At 37.9% G+C, this 17934-nt stretch overlaps 1 protein-coding gene across 2 annotated transcripts in view; it reads left to right on the plus strand.

The window, feature by feature from the left end:
• Positions 1-17934, plus strand: part of TTC29 (tetratricopeptide repeat domain 29) — a 194274-nt gene that overhangs the window by 7018 nt on the left and 169322 nt on the right. The window lies entirely within an intron of this gene.

The following is a 17934-nucleotide window of genomic DNA, read 5'->3' on the forward strand; positions in this document are numbered from 1 at the left end:
GGGATTTGGTGTCATCAGAATTAATGAAGGAATCCTAAAAAATGGGAATTACTATATTTCAATAATAATAAGATGCCTGTACAAAGTTAATTAACTGTTAATATTGCATCATAAACCCATCAGCATTAAAACAATCCCTCAATCCAACAGGAGCTTGGCCAGCCAGCCGCATACAAAAAAGTTCCTGTCTCCTCCTCTTCATTCCAGGAACATACTCTCAACTCTGTCTCCACATCCTGGCAAATAGGTGTCTTTTGCAGCATGCCTTGGAGCAAATCACAGTCTGATCCCTGGACTGCTCCTGAGGGATTCTGGCACAGCCACAATCTAAACCTATATAAGTAATAAATCTCTCCCCGGACAACTGTGAGGTACAGATGGCCTTGAATGAAGTAGAGCTAATATGGTTCCAGTGTGCAGGGGGAGGAGGAGTAGAATACAGGGAGCCTACACGGGGAGAAACACGTATTCATCCATTATTAGCCTAGCAACATGGAAGGGGAGAACACTAGCCATGGCTCCCAAATTCATGCTATTTCTGACCAAGGAAGTGGGGTGTAACAAATTCAAGAGTCCTAGAGCCCTAAAAGAGAATGGTCTGCCAGCATTCCCCCTCTCTTTTATAATATTTTGGATTCAGTTTGAGTGCCTCTGTTTACCACAGCTGTGGCAGTATGATAGATTTAAGAGTTGCTCAACTTCTTTAATATTTCAGTAGGAAAGATCCTAATATATCTTGGGAAGGAAGTGTTGGAAAAGCAGTTTATGTTAAACTTGTTCTTTTCTTTAGAATTGTGAAGCTGCTGGAGGATGATGGACCAAATGGATCTAAATTATGGGGCAGATTATGACCTTTTCTTTATATATTACAAAGGAGTAGAGGGATATAAAGATGCCCCCATTCCTTCTGTGTGAGCTATATGTATCATGGGTCACAATGTGAGATGGAGAGCATCTTCTGTGGGGTTTTCTCTCCCTTTCTGCGTTGCTGAAGCAATGTGGGCGGGAAGGAACCAGAACTGGGTTGACCCTGTTTCACCACGTCTTTGTGCTAGCTAGCACAAATGGTGAAGGCATCTGCGTCAAGTGTAAGAGCTGATTTGTATTACTTCCCTAATGGGGAAAGAGAGGAACCAGGACCAAATTGTCACTTTCTAAATCGCAGTCTAATTCCTGGACTGCTCTTGCAGTTTACCCTTACTTAGGGGTTCTGGGCACAGCCACAATCTAGACCTATATAAGTAACAAATCTCTCCCTGGACAGCTGTGTGGGTACAGATGGCCTTGAATGAAATGGAGCTAATATGATTCCAATATGCAGGGGAAGGAGGAACAGAATACAGGGAGTCTACACAGAGAGAAACATGTCTTCATCCATTATTATCCTAGCAACATGGAAGGGGGGAGGGAGGGACACTAGTTCTGGAGGGCTACCACAGGTTTGAAACGTAAACAGTGGTTGCAAAATGGCTTTTATTTTTAGTGGGGAAGGTTAGCTTCTCTCTCCCCAGCACACAAGTATGCAGGAGAAGAACTGTCTTCTTTGTGTCCGGATATGAAGCCAGTCCAACTTTGGGAAAGCTCTTATGTATCTATATTGTAGAGCTCTAATTTGATGAGATCAACTTTCAGTCATAACAAAGAAATTTCTGTAGGAAATAAACCTTGAATGCTAAAAGAGTGTTTAATTTGTAAGGCAGGAAAAGCAAGGAAATCCACAGTGGAGTGAGAAATGTACCATCTGTGCTTTAGTGCTGGGACACACTGGAGTACAGTAACAGTTTTATTAGTGCTATACAATGTGTTGCTTTTCAAAGTTATCAAAGTCTTTTAATGAATTAAAAGTGAAATATCATGTGTAATTAATTGGGTGTATCTTTATTCGTATGTTAGGTGTGAACATCTTTGAAATGGTTATATTGATTTTTCTTAGTATTCATTAAAATTCTAAAGATAATAGTAACTCAGAAGAAAGTAACAACCTCACTGCTACAAACATTTCATCTGTGCTTCCTATGTACCTAGTACATCCAGATGGAAGTGTCAAAAGAATATTAACACAATACACGAACTACAGAGCTGAGGTGTATTTTTATTACATTTATTTAGTTATATAAAGAAGTAAATAAATCAAATGTGAGAGTTCTGGTTTAAAATTAAAATCAGTGAGCTGCCATATCTCTAAATGGAACTTAATTTGTGTTTTGTATTGTGCAACAGACTACAGATACTTTTTATTATAAAAGCTATAGGAAAACATTTATATTTTGTCAGGTAATTAATTTTTCTCTCCTAAACATGGATTATTACATTTATTTTACTTAGGATCTTATATTATATTGAAATAAAGGGACAGGGTGTTATACATTGCCACCCAATCTCTAGTGTTCATATTTTAAATTATTTTAAAAGATATCATCAGATTAGATTTGGTCCAAATTTTAAGTGATGTAAAATGAAACGTTTTTGAAACAATTAGCCCTGCTAGAAATATTGCTAGAATTAAAACAAGAAAAAAAAATTTTTTTGTAAACAAGTTTGAAACCCCAACATAGCAACACTAAGAACCTAAAAGTGAAAGACTCTTATATTAATAATTTTTTTAAAAAGTAAAATTGACTCTCTTGAATTTAATTGTCCAACCTGAGAGAAATACAAAAAAAAAAAAAAAAACCCAAAAAAACAGCATAATCAGTTACAAGTGAACTGGATTTTTAAAGTTCTTTAACATTTAATTATCTAGGTCCCAACTGTGGAGCTCTTAGTCCTTCTGGAGAACACTCAGGTCTGTCTACACTTTGAACTGGGAGTGTGATTCTCATCTTGAGGAGACATATTTGCGCTAGCTCTCATCAAGCTAGTGCACTAAACATAAAGTGTAGCGGTGGCAGGATGGGATAGCTGCCAAGTATGGGCCTATGCTGTTCCTGAAATTGAATGGTGGCGGGAGGTTGAATCTCAGGCAGAAAATGGGCACATACTCTGGGCAGCTTGCCCTCCCTCCAGCTCGAAGTATAGACATACCCAGTGTCAGGGGTACTACTCATGGAAGTATGTGCTTGCTGTTGTGAGTGAAGGTTGCCCTAATGTGTGGGTTCTCAACCTAGGGGTCAGAGTCATCTTACACCTTCCATATTGATAATTGGGAGGAGTTCCTGGTTAGGCAGGACGGACATCCTTGAGGGGAATCCCATAATGGAAAAAAGAGCCACTGGTTTGGTGTGTTGTTAATAACATAAATAAGGAGATGTTTGTTTACAACATATTTTTAAATTGAAATTGTCCTTTTAAGCAACTTGATGCTCTTATAAAGATGAGTTACATAATGTGTGTGAGATCATTATGTGAAGATAAACCTTCCTAAATTACACATCTGTTTAAAATTATACTCTCTCTAATTGTCAGTATACCCTGGGCAAAATTTGAATGCTTCCCAAATAAGGGAATTTCTGTGGTTATCAACTCCTTTTTGCCAAACAATTTAGAAAGAATATTATGGAGAAACACTATTAGGGTGAGCTAGCCTTGCATTATATACCTGATCTTTGAGCCCTGCTCAGAACTTTACCAAAATGAAAACAACACCTTAAAAATGCTTCTTCAATAGTTTTATTCACCTTGCTTTGGGCAACTCTGAGATCTTTTGGGTTTTCTCTCTGAAATTATGATTATGACATAGGGAGGTTTAATGGAAGGGAGTGTTGCTAAGAAGGGAAAGGACGTATAATAATGTTGAGGCTTGGGAAAAGGTTATATTTTGCTTGGTTGTCTCTGTTTCTCAAGACTATGGCCCACCACCCAGCTCCCAGTGATAGTGAGGTTAAAAATGCTATGCCTGAAAGTGAATGGCGGAGGGAGGTTGCGTCTCAGGCAGAACATGGCTGCTCTCCTCCTCCATGGGTTATGCTGTTGTAAGCTTGTGCTGTAGTTCCTCCATTGGCTCCCAGTCTGCTTTGGCTGCCAGGGCAAAGCCTTGAGCCTGATTCACAAAGCCATTAATAGATCAGTTCCTAGCAACATCGGTGACCACACCTTCATCAGTGAGCTGCCAAGACAGTTGATTTTTTTTAACAATATAGACTACAAAGCCCAGGATGAAGCATGTGAAAGCAAGAGGTAAAGCAGTCTCAGCCAATGAGGTCTATTTGTGGAATGACTCTTCTGAGGAAATTAGACAAATCCAGAATTTGACAATGCTGCAAGACCTTCCTCTTTGCTAAATCTTTTCTACTATAACCAGAGTGATAAAGCAACAATTATCACATCTCCAAAATAAACAAAAGTTATTCAAAGAAGAATTTGCCATCACCAAAGGTGGGAGAAGAGCAGACACTTCAGAAACCATTAGGGACCTCACTTTGCCAATGTTAGATGGCAGTTGCTCATCTATTAGAGTGATTCAAGTCAGTACAAAATCCTAAAACTGCTAAATAGATTAGAATTGAGAGCCTATGTAGCCATAGTCCCTACATTTCTCTTATAGTGTTGGAGGCATCCCCAGGGTCTTCACGAAGGTCATGCTGGTGGTGGTGGCCAGCCTCCCCTGAATAACCTATTAATATGAGCAGAGTATGTGACATGATCTCTCTATGGTTCTGGAATTATAAATTTTTAATAAACTGGGAGAAATCCCACTTAGAATCATCCAGGATGTCACTCCATTTAGGGAGAGACCAGGACACAGAAACTGGGAAATCTTTTATCCTCAGGTTTTGTACCCCGCAATCTTGCCTCAAAGACTTCGTCATCTCAACTAGTACAAACAAGGTCCATTATTAAGCTACTTTGCACCCTGTATACCCTTGGTCCACCAGACATCACTTCATCAGATGTTTCTGCAAGGTTTCTCCAGTGTAGTTGAAGCATCTCTGATTCTTGGAGGTCCTGCTGCTCATTCCACTAGCAGTATGGTTGTCCCTGTGTGGAAAACAATAACTTACGGTTTCTAGAGCTTACTCCCCAAAAGTAAAGATATATAGAGTCACAGATGCCAGCCTTCAGAGGTTGAGAGCACTTTCCTGATTCTTTTTTCTGCAGGCAAATAGATAGTTTCCTTGAGAGTCCTCCTCATATATTAATGTGTTGGAACTTAAGGCACTAAGGTATCTTGATTTTGGAACCATTGTTTAGGGGTCTTCATATTTTGGCATTGTGTGTGAAAATAATACAGTGGTGTGCTATATCAAAAGGCAAGCTTTCAGCAAGAGTTGGGACCCTACTTTTTGTGCTTTTTTTCATTGGGCAGAAACACATTAGGAGGATACAGACAATATCTGCTTGATTGGCTCAGCAAGAAGTAACAGATCCTGGAGGAATAGAATTTGAAGTTGGATGTTTTTCGGTCTATTTCTCATCCTCTCAGTCATACATCAGTGGATTGGTTTACCAGTATGTGGAAACACTTATTTTTGGTTTAATCCAACAGCCATAGAAATAGGTGTTTTTTGATGAATTGGAGTGAAGATACATCTTTCCACTAAATCTTCCTGGACAAAGCTCCAGAGATTTTGTTCTTTTGGTGCTGCAAATCATGTTGTTGCACCCCAAGAGACTGACTGATAAGTGAAAGTTGGAATGTTGGACGCTTCCAATGAGACGGAAGAGACAAAGCTTGGGAAAGTTGAATGCCACTAATACCTCCCAGGAGCTGGCAAGTTACTTTGTCAAAGAGCAAAAAGGATGTGGAATCCATTTTAAAACTTGTGTTAGTGTCTTCTGTCTGAAGGTGATTCTTCTTTTCTTCAGGCACTACATCATATTTTGGAAAAATTTAGAAGGGGTCTGAATATTAAGTATCCACATGTCTGCTATTCTAATGATGACTTGATGCCTCAGACAGGTACAGATTTAAGAAGAAAAGGCCCAGTAACCAAATAAACTGCCACGTTAAATTGTAGCATTCAACACAGGGTTGGAGGAAGCATCTGAGCTTTTTATTTTTCCTTTTCTTTTTTAGATGTTCCTACTTATTCCATCAATTATTTTCTGAATCTTTTCACTACATTCCTTCTCCTCTAAGTATCTTAGCATCCTCTCTCCTCTTTCCCATCCCTGCAACACAGAGTGTCTCTCTCCCTCTGTGGGGTGTCTCTGTCTTCCACACAAGCTCACACACCAATCTCTGCTTCTTTCTGCCTCTGTGTGTCTGTCTCTCCCTCTCTCATACACATGGGTTGCCCTTATCCTTCTCATTCTCTCACTGCTTCTAGGAATGGGGTGACACCAGGAGGGCCTTTGCAAAGATTAGGGAGGAAGTCACTTGCAGGAGAATCCCCCTGCCCTGACTAGAAAGACTGCCAGGGCCAGGAAGGTCAGGAGAATCCAGCAGTGGGAAGAAGAGGAGCTACTGAGCCAGGAGGGAGGAGATACTCCTCAACTAGCTTTGCCTGCTCAGTTCAAAAGAGTGGATTGTTCTAGCTCTTTGTTTTCTTAGTGGGTGGGGTAAAGGTGGGGGAGTGACCACCAGTGATGGCACTGACTTGTTTAGAACACTGAAATTGTTCAGTTTTCAAACATGTGTTTCCCGGTAATGTTTGGCTCTAACTCTTCAGGTGTTGATGAGGCAACTTTTTAAACCAGCAGAATGAGAATTTCTACTTCTGTTTTTGGTGAAACCAGACTTCTTACTTGGCATCTCCTCTGCAAGGTGACTCAATAATTGACTTTGTTGCATTGATTATTGACCTTTCTTATCTGTTCCTGAATGGGTGGGTATTTGTTTGCCCTCTACTTTTGTTTCTAGAGTTAACTTGGGTTTGCATGTTAATGAGCTTATTGTATTGCCATCTTTTTCCCCTGATTCAGGCTACTCACGGGCGCTTCATGTTTTGAATATGCACAGAATTATTAATTTAGGATTGTAAGATTTGTGTTACAGAATCTTTTTTGTGCCATGTTGTGGTTTGTGTGGATTCAAAAATCTGTAGGTGGGGGCTGCTGCTGCTAGGGTGGGGTTCCTGAGGGATGCTGCTGCTGGAGTAGGCAGGAGGTTTTAGGAGGAGTCTGATATGTAGGTGGGATAGTGCTGCTGGGGTATAGTGAGTGGGGCTGCTGCTGTTCAGTGGGGACGAAGGAGACTGCTGAAATGCAGGGTAGGATCTAGTGATGGTGCTTTTCTTGTGCCCTGTATTCCTTGACTACATAGTGCTCAGCTCCAGGAATGGGGAAGTACTGCCCCAAGCTGCCTCCCTGCTTTCTGAGCCTAGAGGAGGAGAGGAAAGCTCCTATGTAATTGTGTTAGGGGTGAAGAGGGGCACAGCAGTAGAAAGGGGGCAGGAGTGCACTCCTCCTTTCCTCCCCTGCCCATGATCCTACTGGATATAAGCTACTGCAAGATTTTTGCTGCTGTTAGCCATTAGATGTGACCCATTTTGCCAACCTCCTTGTGGCCCATTTTTGGGTTGTATCCCACTGTTTTGAGAATTATTGGCCTATTGTGTCAATTCATTTACATTTTAAATGGCTTTTTTCTTTATTTCTATATTTTGAAAATCTTTTTAGTGAAAATGAAAATTTGTGAGCAAAAATGATATCCTTTCATAACAAAAGAAATTCAGCGTTAAGGCTCTATATCCTAAACCCTCTTCCGATGTGGTGCTTCTGGAGAGAGAAATGGCACAAGTTATACATTAAGTTGATAGATAAATTTTAAATTTCCTTGCTATTGCTTTCACAATATTAATGTTGTTTAAATATGTATTTTTTTCTGTCTGAATAATTCCTCATAATCTTACTTAATAAACACTGAATCATAGTCATGACAAGTAACTTTCAAAAAAGAGAATTTCATACTTAGAGACACACCCTTTTTGGTCAGATGAATGTGATCTCTGAATTTCAGGTCTGGCATACATGTGATTTAGTGTAATTAGGTGATGATCTAAAGAACAGAATTGTGGGGGGAGTGAATGGTTTACCTTTCCTGAAGAAACTTCTCTGTGCAGTTGTGTAATGTGAATGGTTTTTCTTGAAAAGGTTAAAAAAAGTTCTAATCAACTTCTGTACATTATGTAGAACTTCATTTTCTAAACTCTGCAAAAGAAAGTTTCATATTTAATGGGAAATCATGAATTATTCCATTTATTATCTACTTCCTCCTTTCAAAGACATGATCTGGATAAAAGGCGGGGTGAATAATTTCAAAAAATACAATACATTTTTAATGGGAAGGTGCAAACTACAGATTCTCATGACTATTAGTGAGTGTAGACGAAACAGAATTTTACTTGCAAAAACTCATCAAACTCTTGCAAAGATAAAATACATGACATACTTTAATAAAAAAGAACATAGTGAGCTGAAGTTTTTCTTTTTTATATGACTTGTTGTTTTTACTAAGTTTGGTCTTACAGTTTTCTAGATCTTTCATTTCTCAGTAGTACAACAATATTTTGTAGTGAAGAAAACATACAAGGTAAACACAATTGACTTCTATTTTTGAAACAGTGTGCAAAGGTAAAGCATAAATCTATAATATACAAAAAGAGGGTGAATAAAAAGACTATTTTGCCTTGAGACAATTAAGACTTTCTAATAATTCTTGCAGTGATTTTGATTTGTATAAAAGTCGTCCTTTGTTTTCCCTTTCATTTCACTTCTGTCTTGTCTATGTGAGCATCTTGGGATAGGGTGCGATTATAAACAAATATAATAATACTGTGGGAGTAGGAATTGAATAGTAGCTATGTGATAAATACTTAGCACTTATATAGTGCTTTCCATTTTTAGAGCATTTTACAAAAGTTTACTAATCCACAGCACCGCCCCCTTCTCCCCCCCCCCGAAGAGGTGTAATGGGTAAGTAATATTACCATTATACCTTTTCATACATATTATTATTATTATTTTATTTTATTTTATTATAGTGTCTGCCTGAAAGAGCTTACAATCTAAGACAAAAGAAAATAGATGGATACAGACAGCTGGGGGAGTACAAGGAAACAGTGGGACAATATTAGTCAATATGATAGGTAGTGTTCAATTTTACACATAGTGAAAGAAAACTATAGGGAGGTTAAATGACTTGTCTAAAATCACACAGCAAGTCAAAGACGTAGTTCAGACTAGAACCTGGAAGTTCCTGGTTCCCAGCCTTGTACTCAGTCCACTAGATACAATATTATTAACATAGACGAATTAAAAGATCCTGCATTTTGGTAAACGATGATCTATAACAAAATTTCTATACGACACCACAAGTTGGAATTAATTTTGATTAATGAACATAATTGAACTTCAGGAAAATGAAAAAAACCCATCAAATTCTAAAAAGAATGTAAGATGTAGTGAATGCCTAATTGCCATTTAAAAAATCAACAAAGATCAGTAGCAGAGATTAACATTTTCTCTGACAGTGTTGAAATATTAGCTAAAGATCACTGATACACATTGAGATGCACAAAGAACATTTTCATTTGCTTGTCACTTCTATCTTTAATTGTTCTGCTTTTACAGCATTTATATTTAGGGACAGAATTATCAAAAATACATTTCTAAATGTATATTTCCATTTATCTGTGTTACTGATGATTCTTAATTATTACAGGAGTTATATTCATTTGAAAACATTTCTTCAGTGTCATCCTTTGGTGTTTATAATTGATTAACTCTTCTATTCTTGTAATGTTAAAGTGGCAGTGTGGCTTTAAACAAAAGGAAAAGAGGCAGATATATGTATTCATTAAAGAATCCTCACTGACATGTTATGAATTCATACCTGATTGCACGATTGAGCTAAAAATGTTTGCCATCAAAGATGCAGAGAATATAAGACAACAGATGATTAATGCTGTGTTACCACACTGAAAATTGTTCCCAAATGGTTGTATATTTATTTTCAACTTATTTACTCAGAAATCCTGTTAAATAGGCGTTTTGAAAAAATTGCTCTAACAAAGCTTTTTTTTTAAAAAAAAAAAAAAAAAAAAAAAGGCTAAACCATTATTTTAACAACTTTCAGAGCTAATGCCACATAAAGGTCTGTCTCTTTAATTATGTGTACAGTTTCATAGGCACATTTTTTCATCTTCCTGTTTAAAAAAAAAATGTTCATTTTACAGAAGTCTTGGTGTTTTGGTTGAGGGAATTCATATTTTTCACGTTAGGATATTTCAGCTTTCATATTTGAATTGCGACAAAAGACACAATTACTTTAAATCTCAACATTGCTGACTATAAAATCTGATTTGGAAACTAATTATCTATTGCTACTTAATGATACCTACTGTACTTTCAAATCTACTTTTTAATGAGAATTACTATACAATTTAAAGTATTACTATCCAGTAAGAATTTAATGACTGGGAAATAATTTAAGCAGCCAGTCTTTAAACTAGGATGAAAGGGGCAAGGCTCTCTGGTAATAGTTAAATAACGCTGGGTAGGTTCCAGCATTCAATGATAATATATGGGGCACACTGGCACTTTAAAGCCTCAATTGAGCAAAGCACATACGATATACTTAGTTTTAAGCATGTGGGTAGTCCAACTGATGTCAGTGAGGCTACCTGCATGCTTGAAGTTAGGCACATGACTAAGTGCTTTACTGGACTGGGGCCTAAATGAACAATCCTTTCATTTGCAAGGGTATATATGTGCATGCTCTTATACCAGTCTGACATGGCTTTAGGCATTATAGTCTGAGATACTTGTTGAATCAGTGAAATATTTCAGTTTTTTATATATATATAGGCAGTCAAACTAAATTACTGCAATAATTCTACTTTTTGGTTAGGTATTTAGACAAGTTTTTGTATCTTCAAGAATGCACTGCTAAAAGTGTACCTTTATTTTAGCAGCAGTTCATCACTGTGCGTTACAGAATTCTTCATTCTTAGGATCTGCCTATAATTGACTTATAGGAATTTTCTCTTTTGATTCTTACGAGTGGAATCCTGAACATTTTAACAGTGCAGTACTTTTGGTTTTATACATTTTCCAAATAGCATTCATTATTATTACTTAAGATATATACTTCTAAAATGTTAATGGAACAGTTCTGTTTTGTCATGTTCATTATTTACACATAAGTATGTTAGTGTATACACTCAAACAAATGGACAAAACCTTATGCTTCATAAATCTCAAAGTATATCTGAGTATTTAAACATTTAAAGTAAATTTTGGATGTATTTTAACAATTTATTTTTAATAATAAGCAAAAATATCTTGATTTCCTCCCTGCTCCTCCCTCCCTTCCCCCCATAGCATTTTGGACACTAATCTGAATAACTTTATTCAAAGATATTATCTTGCCTGCCAAAGAAAGAAACCCTATTTAGGTGTGAGAAATGTAATATAAGTAGTCTTGGAAGAATTCTATTTTTTTTTTTTAAATAATTTTGATGGGTAATATTAATGGTTATTTTTAAGCATTTTATCTACTTAAATTTCCATAACTGCAGGAAATTATGAAGGGGGTGGAAATAATTATTTAATGATAGTAGATTTGAAATTTAAAAAGTCAGAGCTTTATAACAATTAAAACACAAATTGTCAACATCAGATGTCAAAATATAAAAAAGTAAATATTCTTAAATTAAAATCTAACAAGTTCAAAAAAGGCATTTTTCTTTCTTTGCCGATCTGTAAATTTCAGTTATTATTTATAGAAATGTTATTTCATCAGTTTCTGTGTATATGGTGAATTCAACATAATTAATACATTTTGCAGTAATTTTACATAATTATTATAATGCCTTTTTAATAAACTGTATCATTTCTTACTGCATGTAATCCTGTGTTTTACTAACTACAGTAGTGTTTAAAAAATTATAATCTGACATTTTCTTGTGGTATTTTATTAAATACCAAATATTTAGATATATGAGGCATGACATGGAAATGCTATCAAATGAGAATGGCAGTATTTTTCACCCACTTTGCTGAGGGATGATTGAATACACAAGTTGTGAGGCTGAGGGAAATCAGAACAATTAAAAGTAGCTCTGCCACAATATATTTTTAAATATGGTTATTTTAATACGAGTATAATTCTCTTGGCCTCTTAACATGCAAAAGGTAAAATAAATCATAAACAGGTTTAAGAAATATGAAACGGTCTAACTTACATTGTCTACTGAAAGGATATTTGAAAGTTAAAGCAAAAAATCTGGGATGATGTATTGTTTAATTTCTTTTAAATGTACAATAGAATAACGAGAGAAAAACCATGATTTGGGGCATTTACTACAAATTTCCTTGAGTTTGTAACTGTGGTGCAACTTATTAACTTCAGTGGTGTTACTTCTGATTTTATTCTAGTTCAGGCAGATCAGAAAAGGCTTGTAGGTTTAAGCCAGATCTTCTGCATCATGTGAGCATTACAGAAGCATCTCTTTAGGTGCTTTTAAATAACTTTTTAAAAAAGAGTCTATATAGAGAAAGAGATATAAATAGCTATACAATGTAAGAAAGTTAAAATGATTATAACAGTAAATGTAAATCAGAAATCTTACTAAAATACTTTGTATAACAACAGTAGCAGTGCCTGTTAAGTTTACATATCAGGTTTTTTTGTAGCTGCTACCATATGTGTGATAACATAAGGTGCATGAAAATAACCTTCTATCATTCTATGTTAATGAAAAATAAACAACTAATACAAAGTAATCGCCTAATTTTCAGAAATCACTGGAAGCTTCTGCAAATGTTCAACACTTGGAAAATTTCACCATGAGATATTACATTTCAATAACTGCCAGAGCAGGCCAAGGACAAAATTCCCATTCAGATCTACTTGGTGGATCTCAATGCCAGTATTCTCCTTATCCTGCATAAATGGACAAACCATTGACAACATTAGGCTTCCATCAATCAGAGATCGAAGCATGTATGGACAGATGATGGGTAGACTAAGAATTGTATGGATTTGTGTTAAGAATTCTGCCCTTACTCTGGTGAACTTTATATATTGAGAAACAAAAACAACAAAATTAAAATAAACTACATTGTCTAAAAATAAAAGCAAATAAGAATACTGTTTGGAAAATAACTTTTAAAATGTACATCTGTGTTCTAAACATAGTAAAAATAATCTTTAAATTCACGTTTTAAAAAATGAGTTCTGAAATCGTTTGTTTGTTTGGTTTCGCCCCGACCCCCCACCTTTTCTGTGTTGATCATTTGCCAGGAAAGCAAAAGCCCATGTTTATCTTCATATTACAGTGTTTGCAATTAAACGCAGTTTGTGACATCTGATAAAAAAAAAGGCATGCATATAATGTGTGAAGTCCACATAGTATCATAGCCTGCCCAGCAGTGCATGCAGTATTTGCATTTTTTGACTGCCGTTCTGTTTGTGTGACATTGAGAACGGTAGTCAAATTCACTATCCGTATGTGAAAGTGCAGCTCTATTGACTTCTGTAGAGTCATTCCCATTTATCCCCACAGAGTATTTTACCCCAGTGTTTGTACTTTTCTTTTGTTTTGCAGTAGTATGCTGTTGCAGATGGAGTTTGCTTGATTAACATGATCTGACTGCAGTTTTGCCAAATTTCCAGTAGATGCCCCCAGAGACCATTCAACTTATTGAAAAATCTTTGTTTTTACAGTTAGAATGAAAGGTCAATCTTTTTTTCTACTTGACTCTCAGTGAGTCTTGAAGTGGCCTAAATGCTAACAGGAAGCCTAAAATCAGAGTTGATAAAATATAGACAAATAAATTGTATAGTTGACTAATAACATCTTACTATACAGTAAAATTCATGAGGGTCAACATAAATTTGTTTATTAAAAAATCAGAATCATCAGGTAAAAGTTCAAAAGTAGTTTTAAAAAATCACTGAACTATGTGCAGGATATTTTATGTCAATTGATAACTAATGGTCAATTATTTAAAACATGATCAATTTGATTTAATATTTCTATTTATTTCTATGCACTACATAATATTATAAGGAAACAAATGCTGAGAGATAAACAATAATGTTGGTAGTGATTATTAATTCATTTTAAAATATAATCAGAAGATTGCCTTCCTCATCCCCATACATCCATGTTAAAAAGTAACATGCTTTACTACATTGTTTCAGGAAAAGTACACTGGCATTTTCAACAGGAATCATGTGGATAATTGAAACAATTTCAGTACTAATTAATGGTTAGATTATCCCTTAGATTACATTAATAAAATTTATCCCCACAATGTGAATATAAGACCATTATAATTTATGCATGATCAGTTACTTGTGGTTTATAAATATTTTACAATAACTTAAAGGGGCACAAGTATTTTACTGCTCCATGCAGTACTCTCTATCTTTAAGTGTAACTTTGTCATATAAACTACAGTTATTTTTATTATACTGTAGTTGGAATGCTATTTCTGTAGGTAGGCTTGTTATTGATGCAATTTATAGTTATGCAATTATCTTCCCTTGAGAAGAACTATGTATTAAGTACAATGAGGTCACTTCAGCTGTAATTTAGTTTCTTTAAGTAGTTTCTTTTAGTTAATTGGCATAGCTTTTTGCTAGAAAATTGGTGATACAAATTGTAGTTACACTACTGACTTCTTCCTGAATGTAAGTGAATTAGTTTGCAAATGATACTGCTCATTTGAGGAAAATGTGCTTTGACCTTAAGTAAAATGCATTTGTCTAATGAAATTAGCATGTTTTGTGGGGGCAGTTTTATGCTACTCTATAAATACTGGTCTCATGTTCAAATAGTTACTATGAAACCTACAAATGAACAGAATAATGTTTTGACTAGTTACAAATGTATTTTATATATTTGCTAAAATGATGGCTAGTTATCTTATTTCTACTTCCTAAATGACTTTTAACATTCACTCCTCCTCCCCCCACTGCTTTCACTGCACTCAAGTATACTAATTTAACACTCACTGTTATTCCCACTGAAGTCAGGGGAGTTTTCTTCTCCCCTCTCTCCACAGTCATGTTTTAGTGAGGTACTAGTTAAAAACAAACAAAATTACTTCCGTAAATATAATAAAGCTTGTTTTAGGGCATTAAGCTTTAGGCAGTAAAGTATAATATCTAAATAACATTTTGAAGTTGTAGATAATGAATTTGATAATTTATAAACACTATATGTTCCAGTTTGAGAAAATAACAGCACATTCTGCCCACTGGAAATTCCCTTCATAGTTACAGTTTTAAAAGATATTCCTCACTTCCCTTCCCTTCTCGTGCATGTGTTTGTGTGTGTATGTATATATTATATACTTCTCACTCATTTAAAATACTATATAGTATGTTAAGAAGAAAATCAATGTTGTCTGTCTTGCATCCATGGCAAAACTGATCCTTTTATTAATGACTTTTATTTTCATTGCATTAATATAATATAAACAGATCATTGACTCTTAAAGCTTATTTTAAAACTTGGTTGCTTCATTGACACCTAATTAAAAAGTTGCTTGCATAATTTCCATTAATATAAAACTGGAAAATAATTACAGTAGTAATGTATGGAAAAAAAACTTGGCTAGCCACAAAAATGGAAATCAGGACACTTTCCACCATGGAAATGAAGATGGTCAAATAGTTGGACACCCCTTGATGAGAAAATAAATGAGGTTGTATAAGAGGCCTACTGTGGGTTGCTCCAATTGAAGACAAGTTGAGGAAGGTTAGGCTAGGTTGGTATGCGCTATGTCAGTAGGATGGCTGTTGCAATGATGGTCAATGGAAGATGACCAACAGAGAGACTAAAGACTCGGTACAGAGACTGGATATCACTAGGGCTCAGGGAGAACAATCTGCAGCATAACCTGGCGTACAATCATGAGTTTTGGAAGAAGGCTATAAAAGTCGCCAACCCCGAATAGGGAAATGGAAAGAAAGAAGAGTTGTTTCTAGGCTAGGATTGTTGTTTTTATTTTTCAGTTGTTTAAAGTGAAACTCATCCTGATTTGTTAAATGTACAGCAAACATCTGTTTTCAAAATTCCTTATTCTTCTTCGAGTGCTTGGTCAATTCCAAGCAGGTGTGTGCGTGCCACATGCAGTCGTCGGAAGGCTTCTCCCCCAGTGGTACCCGTCGAGTCAGTGTAGGCACCCCCTGGACTGGTGCCTCCATGACACTGTATATAGGGTCCTGGCGACGCGCCACTTCTCCAGTTCCTTCTTACCGCCCTTTACAATCAGTGGAGCTTCAGTCTTCTTGCTTCTCCAAGCATTCCCTGTGTTGTTCTTAGCGGTTTCTGTAAATAGTTAGTTACTCACTGTTTGTAGTTATATAGTTAAGTGTGAAGTAGTTGTAAGGGGTTCCCCATTTCTGGGACAGGGTATGCCTCGGGCCCAAGGCTTCAAGCCCTGCGAATCCTGCCACAAGTCTATGCACAATTCTTGCTTAAAGTGTTTAGGAGAGTCGCACCAGACAGACTGCTGCAGGATCTGTAAAAGTTTTTGACTGAGGAGCCATAAGTAGAGGAGTGCACGCCTAAAGCAAATCCTCCTGGAGTCAGGTCTTTGGCCGCAACCCCAGGACCCAGCACCGGGTGCATCAGTGCACAGTGCCCCGGCGTCTGTTAGAGACCCGGCACCGAAGAAGACCTCGGAGCAGAGGGAGCCTTAGCACCAACACTCTCCAGTGCCAAAGCCAGTTCGGCACCGTTCCAATTTGCCAGTGCCCTGTAAAAAGCACAGGGTGGACAGGGGGCGCTTGCCTACTGTGCAGCCTAAGGACAAAGAAGCTGGTCCGTCGCTCCTGTAGATGCATTTGGTGCAAAAGTCCCTGGAACCGTCGACAGCAGCTCTGCAGAGGGCAGCCACAAGCCTGGTGAGTGTGGGCTCCCTGGCGAAGAACAGCAAGGTGGAAGAGCTGGACCTCCCTTCCACTCCGGATACATTTGAGGCGGCGTGGGATCTGATTGCCCTGATGGCACAACAGTCCCCCCCATCTCAGGAGAGAAGGTGTCAGACCCAAGACCTCCGGCATCATTAGTCGTGGCACCATCTAGAGGCAGCGCAGGTCGCTTTCGCCCAGGCAGCGATTGCTGACCCCTCGGCACTGATCAATGACCCTCGGCACCGATCACCCTCTCCGTGGCACCAGTCGCCTGTGCCTTGGCACCGGTCATCCGCTTCTCGGCACCGGATGCCATCTCCTTCACACCGGTCACCCATTCCTTGGCACCAATCACTCTCACATTGGCACCGATTCCTTGTACCGTGGCACTAATCAAAGGCCGCAGCTATCTCGGCGCCACCATCGTCTCTGCGATCCGAGTCTAGATCATCGGACTCAGAGGTAGACTCTGGTACCTCAAGGAGGTGCAGGTCAGAGAGACAGTACTACAAGGAGGATAGGGGACAAGGACCCCCTGCTGGACGTTGGCCCATGCAGTGGCAGGTGCCCCAGCAATGGCCCTTCTGGACCCCATGGGCGTACCACAAAGCCCAAGGGTCCCAGACTAGGGCCCCCATTCAATTGCCTCAGAGAGCCAAGTGGTTGGTACCCTGGAGCACAGAACCATGCCACACAGCACTGAGGCCAGTGAATGCAGGGAGGTGGTGCCATCAGGGGAAGTTGGTGTGAAGCACTGTGCCGAAGGGGAAGAGTCCAGCACTGAGGTGGGACCCGACGCCTGTAGAGAGGTCCTGGATAGGGAGGAACCTATGGGCCAGGACATCCCCAAGGATAAGGTGGGACCCAGGGCCTCGTCTTCTTCCTCCCTGATGAAGCAGTTGTGGGGACATCAACCATCATTATTCCCATGGACAATAGGGCCCACCAGGAGCTCTTGAGAAGGGTCGCTCTAAACTTGGATTTACAGGCAGAGGAGGTCTGTGAGTCCATAGACCCAATGGTGGACATTTTGGCTCCAGAAGGTCCCTCGAGGGTAGCTCGGCCTCTGATTAAGAAGGCCCAGTCAACAACAAAAACACAGTGGCAGACACCAGCCTCTGTCCTACCTACAGCAAAAGGGATAGAGAGGAAATATTTTGCTCCCTCAAATGGGTATG

The sequence above is a fragment of the Emydura macquarii genome, unplaced genomic scaffold (genome assembly GCF_026122565.2).
Source record: "Emydura macquarii macquarii isolate MOO-44397 ecotype Brisbane River unplaced genomic scaffold, CSIRO-AGI_Emac_v2 contig_1363, whole genome shotgun sequence".
Taxonomy (NCBI): Eukaryota; Metazoa; Chordata; order Testudines; family Chelidae; genus Emydura; species Emydura macquarii.